Below are 23,409 nucleotides of genomic sequence, written 5' to 3' on the forward strand. Positions count from 1 at the left end.
CACCTTTGCTCCATTCCCTCCACTCCTGGCACTCCCTGACAGCCTCAAAAGTCCCTCCCCAGCTTTTTTGGAGCCCCCTTCAGATCCTGGAAGGCCACAAGAAGGTCACCTGGAAGCCTCCTCTGCTCCAGCCTGCACAGCCCCAACTCTTTCAGGCTGTGCTCACAGCAGAGCTGCTGCAGCCTCTCAGCATCCTCCTGGCCCTGCTCTGGACACACTCCAGCATCTCCACAGCCCTCTTGTCCCAGGGGCTCCAGAACTGGATGCAGGACTCCAGGTGGGGTCTCAGCACAACACAGCAGAGGGGGAGAATCCCCTCCCTGGCCCTGCTGGCCACACTGCTGCTGCTGCAGCCCAGGATTTCACTTGCTGAACTGGCAAAAGCCAGGGCAGGAAAAACAGAGCTTCATTTCAGGGACTTAAACTGAGAAATCCTCCTTTGCCCCGGTCCCTCCTCCCCATGTTTCTTTTTCCCAGTGTGAAGAAGGGCACAAATGAAGTGGAAATGCAATTAGTGAAGTGACTTTTCTGTCCAACAGGTGGAGTTTTGCAATCAGGGATGCTCAGGTCCTCTCCCTGTCTGCCCTTGGCTCATCAGCAATTAAATTAGCCCTCCCCACGTGCTGGTGCTCTTTAATATTGATCAGGCCAGATGGATGGATGCCTGAGTGAATTCATTATTCATCCTTCCCATCTTTATTGTCACAGGCAGGTTGTTAAGACCTGCTTCTATTCTTAGGTCTAATGCTGAGATATTCAAGGACTGAGATGTTGGAAGTTTGGCTTCCAAGCACTCTACCATCACCTACAAGGCACACACCTTGCTAGGAAAGGTCTTTGCTGCACAAACAGCAGCACACTTTGTGTTCCATCAAACCTTAACAAGCTTCATGTCCTCACAGCATCATAGAATCAGTTTGGACCTCTGAGAGCATCGAGTCCAACCATCAACCTGACACCATCATGGCCATTAAAACAGCTCTCAAACTGCCCTGTCCACACATTGCTTGAACACCTCCAGGGATGGGGACTCCACTCCCTTCCTGGGCAGCCTGTTCCAGTTCCTGACCACTCATTCAGGACAGAGATTTTTCCTAACATCCAAACTAACCCTACCCTGGCACAGTTCCAGGCCATTTCCTCTCATCCTATGACCTGATGCCAGGCAGATGAGCCCAAACCCTGCCTCACTCCAGCCTCCTTTCAGGGAGCTGCAGAGAGCAATGAAGTCTCCCCTCTCTTCTCCACACTGGACACCCCCAGCTCCCCGAGCTGTTCCTCCCCAGCCCTGTGCTCTGCAATAGATGGATGAAGAGCTGTGGGCTGACAGCTGTTTCCCAGCCTTATCAAAAGCTCCATCAGTCCCTTTGGGGTTTAGCTCCAAATTCTCATGGTTAAGTCATGCTCCTTTATTGTATGCTCTGCTTCTGCCCTGATGACTCTTGCATCACCCTCTGCACATGGTGCAGCCAGGAACAGCAGGACATCAGTCAGTCCCAACAGATGGAAGGACAAACTGAAGCTTGGTCTGACACATGCTGGATATATGTGCAAGTTGCTCCCTTCCTGCATACAAACCAGGTGTGGCTGCACCATTCCCTGCAACCACCTTCACTGTGGCTGACTTCAAAAGGTTGTGTCCCAATCATTCTATCTATGATGAGGTGCAAAGACCTCATCTCTGGGCTGAACTCCTTGATCTGGATCCCAGAGGCAGGGAGGAAACTCTCTGAAGCCCTCAGTTAGGTACTTGGGCTCTAGGTGAGGATTTGAAGCCTGTTTCAGTACCTGTTCCTTCCAGTTGCTTCCCTGTTTTGGAGGGGTGGGTCTTAGGCAGCCCCCACCCCTGAAGGTATTTAAAAGACATGTAGATGTAGTGCTGAGGGATGTGGTTAGTGGCAGCAGCTTTCAGCAGTGCTGGGACTGGGAGCTTTAGAGGTTGGGCTTGATCTCAAAGGTCTCTTCCAACTGTAACACTTCAATGACTCAATGATTCTTCAGGTAGTGATAGCAACAGGGCCTGGGTTCTCCACTGTGAGGCAAGTTTACATCTGCCCAAATGTTTCCTCCCTGAACACAGAGATGATTTAGATCATAAGAATGGTTTAGGTTGGAAGGCCCCACAAGGATCATCCAGTTCCAAACCCCCTGCCATGGGCAAAGACACCTCCCACTAGAACAGGCTGCTCAAGGTCTCATCCAACCTGGTTCTGAACACCTCCAGGGAGGCTGTGGAGCACAGAATCCCAAACTCTTTCAGTCTGTGCTCACAGCAGAGCTGCTGCAGCCTCTCAGCATCCTCCTGGCCCTGCTCTGGACACTCTCCAGCATCTCCACAGCCCTCTTGTCCCAGGGGCTCCAGAGGTGGATGCAGGACTCCAGGTGGGGTCTCAGGAGAGCACAGCAGAGCAGAGGGGGAGAATCCCCTCCCTGGCCCTGCTGGCCACACTTCTGCTGCTGCAGCCCAGGCTCTGCTTGGCTCTACGGGCTGCAAGTGCACCTACAGCAGGTCATTGGTGAGAAGAGCATCAAGGCAAGGCAAAGACATTCAGCAATCAGCTGGGCTGAGTGTAAGGCCAATTCAACTGAACGAAAACAAGAAGGCTCCTTGAGCTGCTCAACCCCCACTCCTTCTAATTAACCAGAAGGGACTTCCCCCTCATTCTCTACTGAGTTTAGAAGTCACGTTTCCTTACACAATGTGATTTAAATGCCACTGCATTAGGTGCCCAAAGTCTACCAGCTCCCTGTGTGCACTCCAGATCCACTGTGGCTCTATCCACTGATACCTCCCCTACGTTGGGACTGGATTAGAACATCCTCCACTAAATTTCCCCAGCCCAATTTGCACAGACTTGCACAGCCCCCAGGCCCTTATCATCTATGCATGACCACCCAAAGCTAATTTTAACTTGTGAAGTTTCTTGACTACTCTGCAAACCTTTAGTTGCCATGGAAACTCCTGCACCTCTGCATGCACATCTCAAAGTTCTGCAAGGAAAAGCTACCCAGGCAAAGAGAGCCTGCTTCAGGTGAAAGGCTTCTTGAGGCTCAGAGCTACCACAGATCTCTACACCATCAATATTGACACACTGATACAGCCCCCTTGAGCAGATTTGTCCAGGACCTAATCAGCAGGATGGTGCTAGGTCATAGGCTGGAGCTGATGATCTCAGAGGTCTGTTCCAGTCTTAGTAATTCACAGAATCACAGAACCTGGAAGGGACCTTCAGAGGTCATTGAGTTCAACCTCGCTAGGGTAGTTTGCACAGGAAGGCATTTAGGTGGATTTGAAAGTCCCTAGAGAAGGAATCTCCACAACCTCTCTGGGCAGCCTGCTCCAGGACTCTCACCACCCTCACACTGAAGAACTTCTTCCTCACATCCAGGCTAACCCTGCTCTGCCTTGGATTAAAACCATTCCCTCTTCTCCACAGCCTCTCTGGGCAGCCTGCTCCAGGGCTCTGTCACCCTCACTGCAAAGGAATTTCTCCTCATGTTGAGGTGAAACCTTCTCTGTTCCAGTTTGTATCCATTGCTCCTTGGCTTACTGCTGCCAACCACAACAAAGAGCTTGGCCTGAGGCACTTGACACCCACTCCTCATACTTTCATAGAATCACAGAATCAAGCAGGTTGGAAGAGAGCTCCAAGCTCAGCCAGCACAACCTAGCACCCAGCCCTGCCCAACCAACCAGACCATGGCACTAAGTGCCCCAGCCAGCCTTGGCTTCAACACCTCCAGCCACACAGACTCCACCACCTCCCTGGGCAGCCCATTCCAATGCCAATCACTCTCTCTGCCAGGAACTTCTCCTAACATCCAGCCTAGACCTCCCCTGGCACACCTTGAGGCTGTGTCCCCTTATTCTGTTGCTGCTTGCCTGGCAGCAGAGCCCAACCCCACCTGGCTACAGCCTCCCTTCAGGTAGTTGCAGACAGCAATGAGGTCACCCCTGAGCCTCCCATTCTCCAGGCTGCACAACCCCAGCTCCCTCATAATAATGATATCCCTATGAATAATATCATAGTAATGATATTATTCAGTCATAATAATGATATCCTTATGGATAATGATGTCCTTATGGAAAAAAGAATCAAGAAATGACTTCTCCCAGGCACAGAGGCAGCTGGAATGTGCTAATGGTGCCTCGACACTGAACGCTTCGATTCACTTCAGAGCAATCATCTGAAGCAAGAGCTCCACACTAAAGCATTAGGCTCTGGCCATAAATATGTCCTACTGGAGTGCATATTTTCTTAAGCAAGGGCAGGCTGGTGATAAACAAGGGAGAGATGCTGCGTGGGGAAGGGCTGGAGAGCAACCCTGAGGAAAAGGACTTGAGGGTCTGGGGTGATAAAAAGCTCAACATGAGTTGGAGAGCCCTAAGGAAATGGCCCTGGGGGACTGGGGTGATGAAAAGAGCCTGGCCCCTTCTTGTCACTCACCCTTCAGATATTTGTAAGCATTTTTTAGTCTGGAGAAGAGAAGGCTGAGAGGGGATTGAATCAATGTCTATAAATCTCTGAGGGCTGGGGGTCAGGAGAGGGGGGACAGCCTCTGCTCACTGCTCCCTGCGATAGGACAAGCAGCAGTGGATGGAAGCTGCAGCACAGCAGGTTCCAGCTCAGCACAAGGAGCAACTTCTTGACTGTAAGGGTCCCAGAGCCCTGGCACAGGCTGCCCAGAGAGGTTGTGGAGTCTCCTTCTCTGGAGCCTTTCAAGGTCTGTCTGGATGTGTTGCTGTGTGCCCTGAGCTAGATTGTGTGGTCCTGCTCTGGCAGAAGGGTTGGACTGGATGAGCTCTTTGGGTCTCTTCCAACCCCTGACATCCTGTGAGCCTGTGATTAATGAGATCCTCTCTCAGCCTTCTCTTCTCCAGGCTAACCAGCCCCAGGGCTCTCAGCCTTCCCTCACCAGCCAGAAGTTCCACGCCCTTCATCATCCTCATAGCCTCCATTGGGCTCTCTCCAGCAGCAACCTGTCCCCTCTGAACTGGGGAGCCCAGAAGTGGACACCATCCCCTAGACGTATCCTCTCCAGGGCAGGGAGCTCACAGCCTCTATTTTCAGTGGGTACTTTTGGTCTCAACTACTCAGGGAGTATTGCAACCAGAACTCTCTACTGAGCATGACAGTTCTGCTTCTAAAGATGTGGAAGGGCTAGACTGAAAAAAATAAACCTAAGAGAAAGAAAGATCCCAAACTGAAAAGCCACATTTAATTGATGCCTTGTATTGTTCTGACCCCAGCTGACAGTGCTGTTTATGCTAATTTATGGATTATAATCAGAGTTGTATCTAAATATAGATAGAGATGGACAAAGAAATCACAGAATCAGGCAGGTTGGAAGAGAGCTCCAAGCTCATCCAATCCAACCTAGCACCCAGCCCTGGCCAACCAACCAGACCATGGCACTAAGTGCCCCAGCCAGCCTTGGCTTCAACACCTCCAGACACACAGACTCCACCACCTCCCTGGGCAGCCCATTCCAATGCCAATCACTCTCTCTGCCAACAGCTTCCTCCTAACATCCAGCCTAGACCTGCCCTGGCACACCTCCACACTGTGTGCCCTCCTTCTGCTGCTGGCTGCCTGGCTGCCTGGCAGAAGAGCCCAACCCCACCTGTGCAGAGCCTGCTAAGATTGATTAGGAAAGAACAGCAGAGATCATCTCCCATCAATGTCAGCAGATTACCTCTTCCTGATAAAATGCTTCTTTATTGATTCTTGCCTCTTAAGCTCCCCAAGGTCTTCCCAGAAGGAGATGCTTACCAGCTTTTAACTAACAGCATTACAACATCAATTCCACCTTCTCCATCCCTAATGAAATGTAGCAAAACTAATCCCCTGCAAGGGAAGATCTGCTGTGAAATCAGCAACTGTTCTGGTTCTCCTGAGCTGGTGAGAGGTGTCCCTGCCCATGGCAGGGGGGGTGAAACTGGATGAGCCTTAAAGTCCCTTCCACCACAAGGATTATATGTTGGATATGCTGGCACTGGGTGCCTGTATGCTCTGTGTTAATTGGTGAAGGAAGAGTTACCAACAGCTTTAATTAGAGGTGATCCTCCAAATCACAGAATCAAGCAGGTTGGAAGAGAGCTCCAAGCTCAGCCAGCCCAACCTAGCACCCAGCCCTGCCCAACCAACCAGACCATGGCACTAAGTGCCCCAGCCAGGCTTGGCTGCAACACCTCCAGCCACACAGACTCCACCACCTCCCTGGGCAGCCCATTCCAATGCCAATCACTCTCTCTGCAAACAGCTTCCTAACAACATCCAGCCTAGACCTGCCCTGGCACAGCTTCAGGCTGTGTCCCCTTCTTCTGTCCCTGGCTGCCTGGCAGCAGAGCCCAACCCCACCTGGCTACAGCCTCCCTGCAGGCAGCTGCAGGCAGCAATGAGCTCTGCCCTGAGCCTCCTCTGCTGCAGGCTGCACACCCCCAGCTCCCTCAGCCTCTCCTCACAGGGCTCTGCTCCAGGACCCTCCCCAGCCCTGCTGCCCTTCTCCAAACACCTTCCAGCACCTCAGCATCTCTCTGCAGTGGAGGAGCCCAGAACTGGACACAGCACTGAAGGTGTGGCCTGAGCAGTGCTGAGCACAGGGGCAGAAGAACAAATCACTTTGTTGCTTTCCTTATGTCATCTTCTGCACAGGTCAGGGAGAAAGGATTACAGGATCACAGATTTAACCACGTTGGAAAAGACTTCTGAGATGATTTGAGTCCAACCTATCACCTAATACCTTCTAATTAACTAAACCATGGCATCAAGTGCCTCATGCAGCCTCCTCCCTATCAGTACCAGGAAATGAAAGGAAGCAATAAGAATGAGCAAGAGCTTTCCTTACGTGAACAGAAGACCACCAAAGCCTTTAGTGAAAGGAGAGCCTATGACATGAGAGAGCCATGGTCTGGTTGGTTGGCCAGGGCTGGGTGCTAGGTTGGGCTGGATGAGCTTGGAGCTCTCTTCCAACCTGCTTGATTCTATGACTCTAATCCAGAGCTGTGAATGTGGCTGCAGGGCTGAGCTGAGTTCTGCCACGCAGAGACTCTTCCTCACAGGCAGCACAACAGCCACACTCCTGCTGGGTTTCACATTGCTCAATGCATACAGATTGCATCGAAGATGGGGGGGGGGGGGGAAGCACAGTGACCATGGGGTGAGGGTACAGGACACAGAGCAGAGCTGCAGGTGGGTGTCTGGAGGGAACTGCATGGTGCAGATGGCAAAGCCTATGCCACGTTCAGGTTGCCTTGCTGGCAGGTGCCACACTACCTCTCTGCAGCTTTGTTTTCTACTCCAGCTTCTCAGATTATCACTCTGAAGACATGGTTGGATAGCCCAGGTGCTAAGTACCTTTAGCCTCATGGAACAAAACAATGATGTGTTTAGCAACCTCAGGCATGCTGCTTGAAAGTCTGCATCTATGAACTTCTGAAATGCCATAGCCTGTTTTGGCAGACTCTGGTTTTGTGGTCAGAAGCTAAGTTTTGGTAGCTAAAGAAGTGTTACAAAACAACCCTATTGAGCAATCAGACCTCTGAGGCCAGTTCCTGTTCAGAGTTAACACATGGAGTGGAAGAATGCCATTAGCTTCAGTTCTCTAGGTTCAGACTCCAGGTTAGGCTGGATGAGCTTGGAGGTCTCTTCCAAACAGGTTGATTCTATGATTCTGTGATTTTGATCAAGCAAAAGTATGAGTTGAGAGGGAAGTGACAAAAATAATTAGACTTAGGGAAAGACTTCCATAGGAATAAGAACTGAGAAGTTTAAACTGCAAAGGAAACAACTAAGAAAAGACATGAAGCAGACAGTTCAGTGTAGGATGCAAGCTGTGAGGGTTCTCCCACCTTCCTTCCTCTGAAGCATCCTTGTGGGGACTCAGAAACTGAAATAAATATATGGACAGAGGCACTGAGTGCAGCCTCAGCAGGTTTGCTGAGCACACCAAGCTGTGTGGTGCAGCAGCCAGGCTGGAGGGCAGGGATCCAGCCAGAGGGACCTGGGCAGGCTGCAGAGCTGGGCACAAGCCAAGCTCAGGAGCTTCAACAAGACCAAGTGCAAGGTCCTGCAGCTGGGTTGAGGCAATCCCAAGCACAAATGCAAGCTGGGCAGTGAGGGGCTGGAGAGCAGCCCTGAGCAGAGGGACTGGGGGGTGCTGCTAGAGGAGAAGCTCCACAGGAGCCAGCAGTGTGCACTTGCAGCCTGAAAGCCAAGCAGAGCCTGGGCTGCAGCAGGAGAAGTGTGGCCAGCAAGGCCAGGGAGGGGATTCTCCCCCTCTGCTCTGCTGTGCTCTGCTGAGACCCCACCTGGAGTCCTGCATCCACTTCTGGAGCCCCTGGGACAAGAGGGCTGTGGGGATGCTGGAGCAGCCAGTCCCAACCCCCCTGCCATGCCCAGGGACACCCTACCCTAGAGCAGGCTGCACACAGCCTCAGCCAGCCTGGCCTCAAACACCTCCAGCCATGGGGCCTCAACCACCTCCCTGGGCAACCCCTTCCAGCCTCTCACCACTCTCCTGCTCAACAACTTCCTCCTCACCTCCAGCCTCACTCTCCCCACCTCCACCTTTGCTCCGTCCCCCCAGTCCTGACACTCCCTGACAGCCTCAAAAGTCCCTCCCCAGCTTTTTGGAGCCCCCTTCAGATCCTGGCAGGCCACAAGAAGGTCACCTGGGAGCCTCCTCTGCTCCAGCCTGCACAGCCCCAACTCTTTCAGTCTGTGCTCACAGCAGAGCTGCTGCAGCCTCTCAGCATCCTCCTGGCCCTGCTCTGGACACTCTCCAGCATCTCCACAGCCCTCTTGTCCCAGGAGCTCCAGAGCTGGATGCAGGACTCCAGGTGGGGTCTCAGCAGAGCACAGCAGAGGGGGAGAATCCCCTCCCTGGCCCTGTTGGCCACACTGCTGCTGCTGCAGCCCAGGCTCTGCTTGGCTCTCTGGGCTGCAAGTGCACACTGCTGGCTCCTGTTGAGCTTCTCCTCCAGCAGCACCCCCAAGTCCCTCTGCTCAGGGCTGCTCTCCAGCCACTCACTGCCCAGCCATTCACCCCAGTCCTATCACTACCTGACAGCCTAAAAAGACAGAGAATCACAGAGTCATCATAAAGATGCTCCCAGACCTGCACAGCACAGTCTCCACACCTCCCCTGCCTGCACCAGGTTCCCATGCCTGACCAGGTGTGCCCAGGTGGGCAGGCAGGAAGTAACAAACCTGAGCAGGAATAGCTGTGCAGATAGTCAGGGCAGGCTGGTGTGGGCGAGATGAGCTCCTGAACAGAGAACAACAGGAAGCAGTGGCTCCTCCAGGCTGCGTGTGAGAGACAGGCAAATCCTCTCATGCCTGATTCCTCTGCCAAAGCTCCCAGGGCCAAATGCAGAGCAATTACAGCTGAGTCACGCAGATGAGGAGATAAACTGGCAAAGGCACTGCCAAGGCATGCTAGAGCTTCAGCCACCTGGGGTGGGGAGAAGGGAGGTGCCACTTCCAGACCTTGGGCAGGGCCCAGGGCCACAGGATGGGACCAAAGTATCAGACTGATTTTAGAGGAAGTGCTTGTCATTCTCTCTGGGTATGAAGAAAATCTTCACTATAGAACAGACTGCCTGCAGCCTGAAATATCAGCCTCACTGGGGAGCAAACTGGCCCTGCAACCTCTCTGATACCTGCTGCCAGCTAAAGGAGGAGCACGTTCCGTGGTGGAGAGGAGTAGCAGAAGCAAGGTCAGATAGGGCAGTTATATATAAAGGTTGGTCTTGCTCTGTCTCCAGAGCCCTGTCATAGAGTCATAGAATCAAGCAGGTTGGCAGAGAGCTCCAAGCTCAGCCAGCCCAACCTAGCACCCAGCCCTGCCCAACCAACCAGACCATGGCACTAAGTGCCCCAGCCAGGCTTGGCTTCAACACCTCCAGCCACACAGACTCCACCACCTCCCTGGGCAGCCCATTCCAATGCCAATCACTCTCTCTGACAACAACTTCCTCCTCACATCCAGCCTAGACCTGCCCTGGCACAGCTTGACACTGTGTCCCCTTCTTCTCTTGCTGCTTGCCTGGGCAGCAGAGCCCAACCCCACCTGGCTACAGCCTGTCCATGCTGACTATGATCTTGGTGAAATAAACCCTGCCTGTTCATGTTCTCTTGCTCTCCTTCACAGGGTGACTTGGTGAAACGAGGAAAAGCCAATTTATGGATGAAGCAGAGGAGGGCTGCAAGTCACAGTGAAGCTGCAGAAGTTCACCCACTAAAGTGTTCCTTACTAGAGCAGCTCTTCTTTGAATCCACTCTCCTGGCTGAAGAGTCTCCCACTCCAGCACAGCAAAGGAAGCACACAGCTGAGCTACCTGCTGGGCACACAGCCACGAGTCCGCAGGAGGCTTGCCCTGACTCAGGGAGAGATCAAACCGAGTGCACCGTGGAGAGGTGGTAGCCCCTGGGAGAGTTCACAGCGTTGGGAGTGTTCTGGCAGCACTGCCTGATGAATCCAAGCACCTCCAGGCAACTCCTGCCTGTGCAGTGGAGGTGCAATGCTGTGCAGCTGCAGGGCAGACAAGGCTCACTCTCCACTTCTTCCTTGGCTTCTTTACAGTTCATAGAACCATAGAATGCTCTGGGTTGGAAGGGACCTCCAAAGCTCATCCAGCAGGGACATCCTCAACTAGATCATGTCTCTCAGAGCCCTGTTCAGCCTCACCCTGAATACCTCCAGGGATGGGGCCTCAACCACCTCCTAGGACAACCTGTTCCAGTGTTCATTACCCTCACGGTGCAGAACTTGTTCCTAACATCCAATCTATACCTACCCTTCTCTGGTTTGAAGCCATTGCTGCACATCCTATCACTGCAGGCCTCTGCAAACAGTCCCTCTGCAGCCTTTCTGTAGCCCACCTCAGCTACTGGCAGGCTGCTATTAGGTCTCCTTTGGAGCCTTCTCCAGGCTGAACACCCCCAGCTCCCTCAGCCTGTTCTCCTGGCAGAGGTGCTCCAACCCCCTGATCTTTTTTGTGGCTCTCCTCTGGACCCACTCCAGCAGATCCATGTCTCTCTTGTGCTGGGGACTCCAGAGCTGGAAGCAGCACTCCAGGTGAGGTCTCACCAGAGCAAAGTGGCAGAATCCCCCCACTCAATCTGCTGCCACCCTGCTTTGGATGCAGCCCAGGCTGCCATTTGCCTTCTGTGCATTGTGTTGATGTTTAACCTCCTGACTGCAAAGCAGGAGAGGAAGCAGAGTGCAGAACAGGGCTGCACACCGCTGGAGACAACACTGCCCACCAGCAGAAGACAGGGACCTCTTGCTGATGTTGTAACATCCCTCTGTGCCAGGATGGAGTCTCTCAGTGCAGACTAGATTCTGCTGGCTCTTCAGCCACTGGTTTTTACCTGTAGCAGATCTGTGCCAGTCCTGTTGGAATATTTAAAGCAGTGTTGATGGACAGCAAGGGAAGTGATCCTCTACTCCACACTGCTGGGACCCCACCTGGAGTACTGCATCCAGTTCTGGAGCCACTGTTACAAGAGGGCTATGAATGTACTGGAAGGTGTCCAGAGAAGGGACACAACGATAAGCAGAGGGTTGGAGCTGCTCTGCTATGAGGAGAGACTGAGGCAGTTGGGGCTGTTCAGTCTGGAGAGGAGAAGGCTCCCAGGTGACCTTCTTCTGGCATTTCAGTGTCTTAAGTGGGCTACAAGAAAGCTGAGGAGGGTCTTTTTAGGCTGTCAGGTAATGATAGGACTTTAGGGAATGGAACCAAGCTGGAAATGGGTAGATTCAGCCTGGATGTTAGGAAGAAGTTGTTCAGCATGAGGGTAGTGAGAGCCTGGAAGGGGTTGCCCAGGGAGGTGGTGGAAGCCTCATCTCTGGAGGTGTTTAAGGCCAGGCTGGATGAGGCTCTACATAGTATGATCCAGTCTGAGGTGTCCCTGCCCATGGCAGGGGAGTTGGAACTGGCTGCTCCTTGTGGTCCTTTCCAACCCTGACTGATTCTGTGATTCTCCTACACATGTTTATTGTGGAAGCTCCTCACTGTGTGGTGTCAAAGCACAGAATTCCATAGAGAAAAGAAACCAGACATCTTGACTCACCTTTCTACTTAAAGCACAGAGAGCATCTTGAAAATACAGACAGCTTAGTAAGACTTTTGTAAGTGATTAAATACATCTTAGGGTAATAAAATTCCAGTACTAACTTGAAAGAAAAATTAATTCAATCATCATCTGAAACAAAAGCAGTGCTGCTACTTCCTAAGTAACTCTGATTCTGCAATCTTTGCTTAGGGAGTGTTGCCTTGGGGGCTGGAGCACCTCTCCTACGAGGACAGGCTGAGAGAGTTGGGAGTTGTTCAGTCTGCAGAAGAGAAGTTGGGGGATCTAGATGGGGATGTCCCTGAGTATTGCTGGGAGGGGTTGGACTGGATGACCTTTAGAGGTCTTTTCCAAGGCAGTGCATTCTGTGATTCGAGGATTGCATGAGTCTGTGACTCTGATTCTGTGACTCTGTGGTTCTGTGACTGCGACTCTGTGGTGCTGTGACTCTGTGGTGATGTGACTCTGTGACTCTGTGGTGCTGTGACTCTGTGGTGATGTGACTCTGTGACTCTGTGGTGCTGTGACTCTGTGGTGATGTGACTCTGTGACTCTATGGTGCTGTGACTCTGTGGTGCTATGGTTCTGTGACTCTCTGACTTTATGGTTCTGCGACTGCAGTTCTGTGACTGTGTGACTCTACGGTGCTGTGACTCTAAAGTGACTTTCCAAACCATTGTCTCCAGCAATGATGTGTGCCCCTGCATATTTTGGGCTCAGACAGCAACTGGTGGAGATTCCTGGTGCTGTTTGCAGTGGGCACACATCATGAATTATTTATGCTACACAGACTGTTTGTTGGGCTCTGATGCCTCAGTGCTGCTCTTGCACTCCTGGGGTCTGACCAGGAACCTGGTCCTTCTGTGATTCTAAGGTGGTTTTAGCAATGCTTGGTCAGTTCCCTCAGCATGCTGCCTGCACCTGGGCATTTCTTCATGCCCAATCTGTTTCAATAGTCCAGAACTCCATTCCCTTTTCACAGAATCACAGAACCTTAGAGGTTGGAAGGGACCTTCAGGGATCATCCAGTCCAACCCCCCTGCCAAAGCAGGATGGCCCAGGGTAGTCTGCACAGGACTGCATCCAGGTGGGGTTTGAAAGCCTCCAGAGAAGGAGACTCCACAACCTCTCTGGGCAGCCTGCTGCAGGGCTCTGTCACCCTCAGTGTAAAGAAGTTTGTTGATGCCCAGATCTCATTAGATGATCTTGGAGGACTCTTACAACCTGGTTCATTGTATGATCCCTGCTGTTGGGAAGTAGAGACTAATGTTAGTCTCTCTGCTGCACAGAGGTGGCTGCACAGCCTGATGGGGTATGAGAACTCTTCCCCCAGTTTTAACCATCAGAAGAAAGGGAAGAGGAAAATGCAGATGAAGGAGAAGGGGGAAAGGGCGGAAGAGGAGGAGAAGGGGGAAAGGGCGGAAGAGGAGGAGAAGGGGGAAAGGGCGGAAGAGGAGGAGAAGGGGGAAAAGGGCAGAAGGAAAAAGGGAAAATGGCGGAAGGAGGAGAAGGGGGAAATGGCAGGAGGAGGAGAAGGGGGAAATGGCAGGAGGAGGAGAAGGGGGAAAAGGGCGAAAGGAAGACAAAGGGGAAATGGTGGAAGGAGGACAAAGGGGAAATGGCGGAAGGAGGACAAAGGGGAAATGGCGGAAGGAGGACAAAGGGGAAATGGCGGAAGGAGGACAAAGGGGAAATGGCGGAAGGAGGACAAAAGGGAAATGGCGGAAGGAGGACAAAGGGGAAATGGCGGAAGGAGGACAAAGGGGAAATGGCGGAAGGAGGACAAAAGGGAAATGGCGGAAGGAGGACAAAAGGGAAATGGCGGAAGGAGGACAAAAGGGAAATGGCGGAAGGAGGAGAAGGGGGAAAAGGCGGAAGGAGGAGAAGGGAAAATGGCGGAAGGAGGAGAAGGGGGAAAAGGCGGAAGGAGGAGAAGGGGGAAAAGGCGGAAGGAGGAGAAGGGGGAAAAGGCGGAAGGAGGAGAAGGGGGAAAAGGCGGAAGGAGGAGAAGGGGGAAAAGGCGGAAGGAAAAAGGGAAAATGGCGGAAGGGAAAAGGGAAAATGGCAGAAGGAGGAGAAGGGGAAAATGGCAGAAGGAAAAAGGGCAGAAGAGGAGGAGGAGGATGCAGATACAGAAGGACAACAGAGCACAGCAGTGAAGCAGAAAAGAAAGAGGGCATCCTCAGATACAACACAATGATAAACCTGCTGCTGCTGCTGCCCCAGACACAGAAGAAGAAGAGCAAAATGAAGAAGAGGAGGAAGTCACTTTTAGTAGGGACAGAACTTCTCTCGCTCAGACTCGGCAAGCACAGAAGCACAGAGAGCTGGAGGTGCCCGAGGAAAGACTCAGTGAAGATTGAGGCAAAGCAGCTCTTTCTCTGCGTTCTCCTTGCTCTTTTCTACTCAGCCCGTGCAGTAGCTGGCCACAGTTCTGCTGATCTGCGCTTTGCTAATGACTTACCCATGGAAGGCTGTTTTTTACCTGTCACTTTTCTCCCCAGCTTCAAGTGCAGCTGAGCTTTGGCTTTTCCCTGCACGCCGGGGCGATGCTGCTCCGCTCCTGGGTGGCCTGGCCCCGCTTCCACCTTCGTGCGCTGCGTCACAGCGCTTGGGCCAGGCAGGTCCTCTCCTCTCAGCCAAGCTGGCTCCCAGCGTCCCGGAGTCCTGGGTACCCCGAAAGTCCTCTCCCTCCGTGGTCTGGATCGCAGAGGAAAGGAGCGAAAAACCCTTTCCTGCTCCCGGCCCTGCGGGCGTGAAGGGCAGGGGGAGCGAAGAGCCCTCCCGGTGCTCGGGGCAGGAGCCCGCGGGGGAGCAAAGAGCCCTCCCGGCGCTCGGGGCAGGAGCCCGCGGGGGAGCAAAGAGCCCTCCCGGCGCTCGGGGCAGGAGCCCGCGGGGGAGCAAAGAGCCCTCCCGGCACGAAAGGTGCCCCGGGCAGGTGCAGGTGTCCGCAGGGCAGCAAAGAGAGCTTCCGCCACGAGGAGTGCCCCTGCAGGAGCAAAGAGCCCTCCCGGCACCAGAGGTGTCCCTGCAGGAGCAAAGAGCCCTCCCGGCACCAGAGGTGTCCCTGCAGGAGCAAAGAGCCCTCCCGGCACCAGAGGTGTCCCTGCAGGAGCCCGCGGGGGAGCAAAGAGCCCTCCCGGCACGAAAGGTGCCCCGGGCAGGTGCAGGTGTCCGCAGGGCAGCAAAGAGAGCTTCCGCCACGAGGAGTGCCCCTGCAGGAGCAAAGAGCCCTCCCGGCACCAGAGGTGTCCCTGCAGGAGCAAAGAGCCCTCCCGGCACCAGAGGTGTCCCTGCAGGAGCAAAGAGCCCTCCCGGCACCAGAGGTGTCCCTGCAGGAGCCCGCGGGGGAGCAAAGAGCCCTCCCAGTACCAGAGGTGCCCCTGCAGGTGCAGGAGCCCGCAGGGGAGCAAAGAGTGCTTCTGCCACGAGGAGTGCCCCTGCAGGAGCGAAGAGCCCTCCCGGTGCTCGGGGCAGGAGCCCGCGGGGGAGCTAAGAGCCCTCCCGGCACCAGAAGTGTCCCTGCAGGAGCCCGCGGGGGAGCAAAGAGCCCTCCCGGCACGAGAGGTGCCCCGGGCAGGTGCAGGTGTCCGCAGGGCAGCAAAGAGAGCTTCCGCCACGAGGAGTGCCCCTGCAGGAGCAAAGAGCCCTCCCGGCACCAGAACTGCCCCTGCAGGAGCCAGCGGGGGAGCAAAGAGTCCTACCGGCACCAGAGGTGCCCCTGCAGGAGCAAAGAGCCCTCCCGGCACCAGAGGTGTCCCTGCAGGTGCCCGCGGGGGAGCAAAGAGCCCTCCCGGCACCAGAGGTGTCCCTGCAGGTGCCCGCAGGGGATGGGGCTGTGCGTGTCTGTGTGCTTCGTGCCCAGCAGTGGTACCTCGACCGTTTGTCTAGGCAAGGGATAAGTACTGGGGTGCTTCTCGCCTTGGGGTGCCCACCTCAGAGCTCTCCCCCGCCTGGATGGTGCCTGCAGAAAGAGTCCCCTGGCGCTGCGAAGGACAAGCCCACGAGGGCCGGGCCGGGCCCGCCCTGTCGCTGCTTAGGACAGCTGCTCACCGCAGGCACCCTTGGTGCGGGCTCGATGGGCCTCAGGGGTCCTTTGAGCACCTGCAGCGCCCTGCCAGGCAGCCTGGCTCAGCTGTGGGCAATCTCTGTGCTCAGCCTGATGAGCAGTGGGGACAGCTGCGTTTAGAGCTCAGCCTTTTGCAATTGCTGGCTCCTGGAACAGCCCAGTTCAGCCGTGGTAGCCTTTGTAAGGTGTTTGAGGCCAGGCAGGATGGGGCTGTGGGCAGCCTGCTCTAGGGTAGGGTGTCCCTGGCCATGGCAGGGGGGTTGGCACTGGCTGCTCCTTGTGCTCCCTTCCAGCCCCGAGGGAGTCTATGAAACTGACTCTGCTAATTAAACTCCATTCATTTCTGCACACAGGCAAATAAAGTAATTCTTGCTTTACCTCTGTTCCTGCCTCGGCCACGTTAACTCCCTGCACCCACTCGTGCCTGCTGGATTGGTTGCCTGCTCGAATGTATTTGGGGGGTTCAGGGAAAAGCTTCCACATTTGTTATGTGCTCCAAACATCTTGGTTATAAAATGCCCAGGTATTGCCAGAGAGTCGTGCAATCATAGAATGGGTTGGGTTGGAAGGGACCTCCCAAGCTCAGCTCATCCAGTCCAGCTCCCTCAGCCCCTGCACTCATCAGGGACATCCTCAACCAGTTGCCATCCAGTCCAACTCATCCAGCAAGTACCACTCCTGTGCAGGAGTCATCTTAACCACTTTATTGACTACCAGCAGGAGTCATCTTAACTACTTTATTGACTAGCAGCATTCAAATTGCTGGATGGTTCTTTATTAGTCATCTATTTAATGTTATGGTGATAACTTCTTCTGTTCCCGTGTTCTAAACTGCATCTTAACATCTCCAGGAAGCTCTAATCCATCTCAGTGTAGCCACCTAGCAATTGCCTCACAGATTGACACAACCATGCACATTTTTTCCTGCTTCATTACAACCTGTGCAACTCACAGAGATTACCTCTTCTCATTGGAATCATAGAATCAGTCAGAGTTGGAAGGGACCACGAGGAGCAGACAGTTCCAACCCCACATCCACACTAGAGCAGGCTGCCCACAGCCTCAGCCAGCCTGGACTCAAACACCTCCCTGAGCCATGGGCCCTCAACCACCTCCCTGGGCAACCCATTCCAGCCTCTCACCACTCTCATCACCAACAACTTCCTCCTCACCTCCAGCCTCACTCTCCCCACCTCCACCTTTCCTCCATTCCCCCCACTCCTGGCACTCCCTGACAGCCTAAAAAGTCCCTCCCCAGCTTTTTTGTAGCCCCTTTTAGATCCTGGAAGGCCACAAGAAGGTCACCTGGGAGCCTCCTCTGCTCCAGCCTGCACAGCCCCAACTCTTTCACTCTGTGCTCACAGCAGAGCTGCTACAGCCATCTGAGCATCCTCCTGGCCCTGTTTAATAGCCAACTGTAAACCAAAACAGAAACCTGAAGAAAGCTATAGGGGGAGGAAAAAAAAAAGGAAATGGCAAAGATTTACTTCAATTGCAAAGATTTACTTCAAAGTGTTGGCAAAGCCCTCAGAAATCAAATCCTTTCCATCACCAGATGGCACACAATTTTCTTGCAGCTCTCTGATTGTCTGTCATTATGACACCAAGGCTGTTTACCCCACCAAAGGCTTTAACCATCTCTTCTGCCTTCCATTCTCTTCTCAGCCTGAGCAGCAGGAGGATGTGTTACTGTGCAAGCTACTCAGGTAAATAGTTAGGTGTAGACAGCAGCTGGGAGGATTTACCTGTTCGTATGTGATGTGTGGTGAGTCAGTGCCCCTGGCTGGATGTGCTCCACCTTTGAGATGAGAGCATGGCAGAGGAGTCAGCACTGCCACCTGAGTGCCCACAGCACACAGCTGCAGAACCACGGGCCAGCTCTGCACCACATTGCCTCCTAATCCTACGCTCCTGCAGGAGTAGAGGAAGCTCCTTTTATGAGGACAGACTGAAAGAGTTGGGGCTGTGCATGCTGGAGAAGAGGAGGCTCCCAGGTGCAACTTCTTGTGGCCTTCCAGGATCTACAAAAAAGCTGGGGAGGGACTTTTGAGGCTGTCAGGGACTAACAGGACTAGGGGGGGAATGGAGCAAAGCTGGAGGTGGGGAGAGTGAGGCTGGAGGTGAGGAGGAAGTTGTTGAGCAGGAGAGTGGTGAGAGGCTGGAATGGGTTGCCCAGGGAGGTGGTTGAGGCCCCATGGCTGGAGGTGTTTGAGGCCAGGCTGGCTGAGGCTGTGTGCAGCCTGCTCTAGGGTAGGGTGTCCCTGGGCATGGCAGGGGGGTTGGCACTGGCTGATCCTTGTGCTCCCTTCCAACCCTGCCTGATTCTATCACAGTATCACCAAGGTTGGAAGAGACCTCACAGATCAGATCATCAAGTCCAACCCTTTAGCACAGAGCTCAAGGCCAGACCATGGCACCAAGTGCCACGTCCAATCCTGCCTTGAACAGCCCCAGGGACGGCGACTCCACCACCTCCCCGGGCAGCCCATTCCAGTGTCCAATGACTCTCTCAGGGAAGAACTTTCTCCTCACCTCCAGCCTAAACTTCCCCTTATGGTTATAGCTGAATCACTCTGAAATGTATTCACTTCTTTTCCACACCACATCTGTCAGGATAAACACTGAGAAGAAGGCAGACACTGGAACAGGCTGCCTGGGGAGGTCGTGGTTCCCCTCTCCCTGGAGGTGTTGAAGGCCAGGCTGGATGAGCAGGCTGATCTAGTGAAGGGTGTCCTGCCCGTGGCAGGTGGTACCTGCCCTCTCATAAAACCCACTGAAGACATCTCTTTCAAGAAGAAGAAACAGAAGACATCACCTTTGGTAACCAGAGAGCAGCTCCTGAGCTGACAAACCTTTCTGAAAAAGGCACAACTCATCTTGAAACTTCCACCTGCAGCATTTTTACAGATGGTTGCTATAAATAATACCACACAAGGCCTCTGACAGTGAACAGAGGAGAGAAAGAAGTCTCCTCTTTTCTTTGTCTTTGCATTTACTTGGAGCAGGTGACAGGGTTTAGCTGAGTGCTTTTCCCTCGTGAGGCCAGCTCAAGCAGAAACCTGCTGAATTGTCCAGATGCAAGTCAATAACTCCACTTGCTTTAGCACCACCAGGAATTGCAAACCCAGAGCTCTCAGCAGCTTGCAGGAGCCCTCAAGACAGGAAAGACAAGGACCTGATGGAGAGTGCCCAGAAAATGGTCACGGGGATGAAGCAGCTCTGCTATGAGAACAGGCTGAAGGAGCTGGAGGTGTTCAGCCTGGAAAATAGGAGGCTGCAGGGAGACCTAAGAGCAACCTCCAAATACCTGAAGGGGACTACAAAAAGGCTGCAGAGGGACTGCTTGCAGAGGCCTGGAGTGATAGGATGAGGACCAGTGATAGTGGTGAAGGATGAGGACATTCTGTGCTTCTGTGCTCCACAACCTCCCTGGAGGTGTTCAGGGCCAGGTTGGATGAGTCCCTGAGTGACCTGTTCTAGAGGGAGGTGTCTCTGCCTGTGGCAGGGAGGGTTTGAACTGGGTGAGCTTTAAGGTTCCTCCCAACCCAAAGCATGCTATGGATCTATGAAATATTGCTTCCAACTACTACTAAACTTGATTAACTTCCAGACCAGCAGTGCCTCTGAGATGCCAGCTGCCCTCTTTCTTTTTCCCTGTTGACAGAAATGATTCTGAGATGCTAATACAATGACACCAAGCCTGCTGATGGGAACATCATTAGGCTCAGGAATGAAAGGAAAAACAATCCCACTTTCTTAACAGCTCTAGGCTGTTCTGGTGGTGGTACAGAAGTGGTTTGGGGTTTGGTTTGTTGTTTTTGTGACATTAAAATAAGCAGCTCCAGCAGGGGACATGTGTCATGATGTATCTCTGAGGTTGAAAGCATGCAAACAAGGGAAGCAGCTGCTGGATGTAGCAGTGTTCTTTCCATTTTCTACCAACTTTGATTTGTAAGAACCAGCTGGTTTGGCTCCAAGGCACTGCTAGAAATCATTAAGTCAGTTAGCAAGCTTGAAATGACTCCCTGAAACACAGATCAGTAGAGGATCAGGGCTTCTGAGTTTGAAATTCAAAGAAGCTTTAAATGCCTTAAACCAAAACTCAGTCAGCTCTGAAGCTCCACTTGGTTCAGTGATTGACTCCAATCCATGGCTGCCCACATCTCTGTTCTGCAGACCTCTGTATGACCCTTCCCTGCTTCTCCATACTTAAAACTCACAAAACAGGATGTCCTCCATCTCTCTTCATGCCTGAGGTTCTTCTCTCCCTCTACTCTGCCCTAGTTAGACCACACCTGGAATACTGTGTTCAAATTTGGACTCCCCAGTTCAAGAGAGACAGAGACTTGCTGGGGAGAGTCCAGCAGACAGCCATGAGGATGGAAGGGGGAGCTTGAGCATCTCCCCTCTGGAGAGAGAGTGAGAGCCCTGGGGCTGTTTAGTCTGGAGAAGAGAAGGCTGAGAGGATGCCTATCAATATCTGAGAGGTGGGTGGCAAGTGGCTGGGACCAAGCTCTTCTCTCTGGTCAGCAGCAATAAGAGAAGGAGCAGCAGCTACAAACTGGAACAGAGAAGGTTTCACCTCAACATGAGCAGAAACTTCTTTACGGTGAGGGTGACAGAGCCCTGGAGCAGGCTGCCCAGAGAGGTTGTGGAGAAGAGGGAATGGTTTTAATCCAAGGCAGAGCAGGGTTAGCCTGGATGTGAGGAAGAAGTTCTTCAGTATGAGGGTGGTGAGAGTCTGGAACAGGTTCAAGCCCAGGTTGGATGAGGCTGAGATCATAGAATCACATCAGAGAATCATAGAATCAAGCAGGTTGGAAGAGAGCTCCAAGCTCATCCAGCCCAACCTAGCACCCAGCCCTGGCCAATCAACCAGACCATGGCACTAAGGTCCCTTCCAACCTGAGCCATTCCATGATTCTATGATTCTTGCTCCAAATTCCAGCTGTTTCAGTTCAGCTTTCCAAACCAAATAGGCTTTCTCAGGTATTTATATGTCTTTGCAGTGCTTCATTTTGGCCTCAGCTACAGGCAGATTAGCAATTCTAATGCTGCTAGGACAAGGAACACGTCTGCAGGCAGAGAAGGTTAAAATTAGATGGATTGTTTGCTACTTGTCACATGCTATTGTAGATTGCATCAGCTCCATCTATGTTGTACTACCAAAAGATTAATCAAAAGCCAATGAAAGCAGAATGATGAAACTTTAATACACTGGAAAGGAAAAAAGAATCAAACTGTAAGCCATTATTAGTCCAAACCTTACCCTCAAGGACAATTCTTTGTGTCATTTATTGGTGTATTGCTCACTTTATTTATGAAGTCCCAGCATGTCTTTAGGGAGAGCAGCTTGTTCACAGGATTACAGCATTTATCTGGAATATTGTGTTCAGTTCTGGGCCACTCAGTTCAAGAAGGACCTCAGGGAAATGCTTGGAAGAGTCCAGCACAGAGCCCCAGAGCTGCTGCAGGCAGTGGAACATCTCCTGTGAGCACAGGCTGAGGGAGCTGGGGCTGGGAGCTTGGTGCAGAGGAGCCTGAGGGCTGCCCTCAGTGCTGCTGATAAAGATGTGCAAGGCTGGAGCCAGGCTCTGGTCAGGGAGGACCAAGGATAGGACAAGGGGCACTGGGGGCCAGCTGGAGCAGAGAAGGTGCCATGGGAACCAAAAAGAGGGTGGCAGAGCCTTGGAACAGGCAGCCCAGAGAGGTTGTGGAGTCTCCCTCTCTGCAGACATTCAAACCCACCTGGATGCCTTCCTTTGTGACCTGCCTTGGGTGATCCTGCTCTGGTAGTGGGGTTGGACTGGATAATCTCTGGAGGTCCCCTTTCAACTCTCAATATTCTGTGATGCTGTGATTTAATTATATAGCCCTCCCAAAAAAAGAGAGAAATGAAAGTATTAGAGTTCAAATGAGTGTCCATGATTATCCACAAAAAGCTATGTTTGAATCTCAGCTTCTGTTAGTAAAAGGGATATGTACAGTAAGACCAAACCACCACAGTCTGTGGAACCCAGCTAGAAATGGGTAGATTCAGCCTGGATGTTAGGAAGAAGTTGTTCAGCATGAGGGTGGTGTGAGCCTGGAAGGGGTTGCCCAGGAAGGTGGTGGAAGCCTCATCCCTGGAAGTGTTTAAGGCCAGGCTGGATGAGGCTGTGGGCAGCCTGATCTAGTGTGAGGTGTCCCTGGCCACGGCAAGGGGGTTGGAACTGGCTGCTCCTTGTGGTCCCTTCCAACCCTGCCTGATTCTATGATGACAATAAACAGACTCTCTACACTTTTAGAGAAGCCTTCAAGTACCTGAAAGAGCCTACAAGAAAGCTGGGGAGGGACTTTTCACAGGGGCTTGTAGTGACAGGAGGAGAGGGAATGGATTGAAGCTGGAAGAGGGGAGATGGAGACTAAGCATTAGAAGAGTGATTACGGCGAGGGTGGTGAGACACTGGCACAGGCTGCCCAGGGAAGCTGTGGAGCACAGAACGTGAATCACAGCCCATTCCAATGCCAGCCACTCTCTCTGGGAAGAACTTCCTCCTAACATCCAGCCTAGACCTCCACTGGCACAACTTGAGACTGTCTCCAAGTTCTGTTGCTGGTTGCCTGGCAGAAGAGACCAACCCCCACCTATGCATACATGCATGGTCAAGATAAGCAGATGGCCATCTTTCTCTGCTCAGCCTTAAAAAGCTGGTCTCTGAGCAGCAGTTGGCAGGGGAAAAAAACCCATCATGCAGATGGCAGAAGTAACTTTAATATATATCCACTCCTGATATTAAATTAAACGGGATAGATAATTACCCAGCATAATTAGAGGTGATTAATTGCAAACAACAGACATAAAATGCATAGATTTCATCTGCTGGGTTTTTTAAGTGGGCTGCAGAGGCAGCTAGGCATGGGGTAGAGAGATTAGATCACAGATTGGAGGGAGATGCTGCTGGCAAAAACAAAGCCAAGGCAAAAAATCCATAGCCAGTCAATCAGCTGCTCAACAAAATGAGCCTCTCTCCCACTGTGCCCTCCAGGTCAGTAGTCTGGGGCTCTGCTGGCATGTCACAAGAGTGATTTGCTTCAGCTGGAAAGAAGTCTGCACAGGTCACAGAGCATTTGAGCTCAGGAATTAGTCAGAAGAGTATCTAAACAAAGCTGAATTTCCCTTTCCAGGCAAATGCCTTGGTCACTGAAATACAACCAACCCACCTCAATTTACAGCCCCTTTCCCCTCAGAGAAACAGGACAGAATCTGTATTGGGTGCC

The sequence above is a fragment of the Pogoniulus pusillus genome, chromosome 25, assembly GCF_015220805.1.
Source record: "Pogoniulus pusillus isolate bPogPus1 chromosome 25, bPogPus1.pri, whole genome shotgun sequence".
NCBI classification, from domain to species: Eukaryota; Metazoa; Chordata; class Aves; order Piciformes; family Lybiidae; genus Pogoniulus; species Pogoniulus pusillus.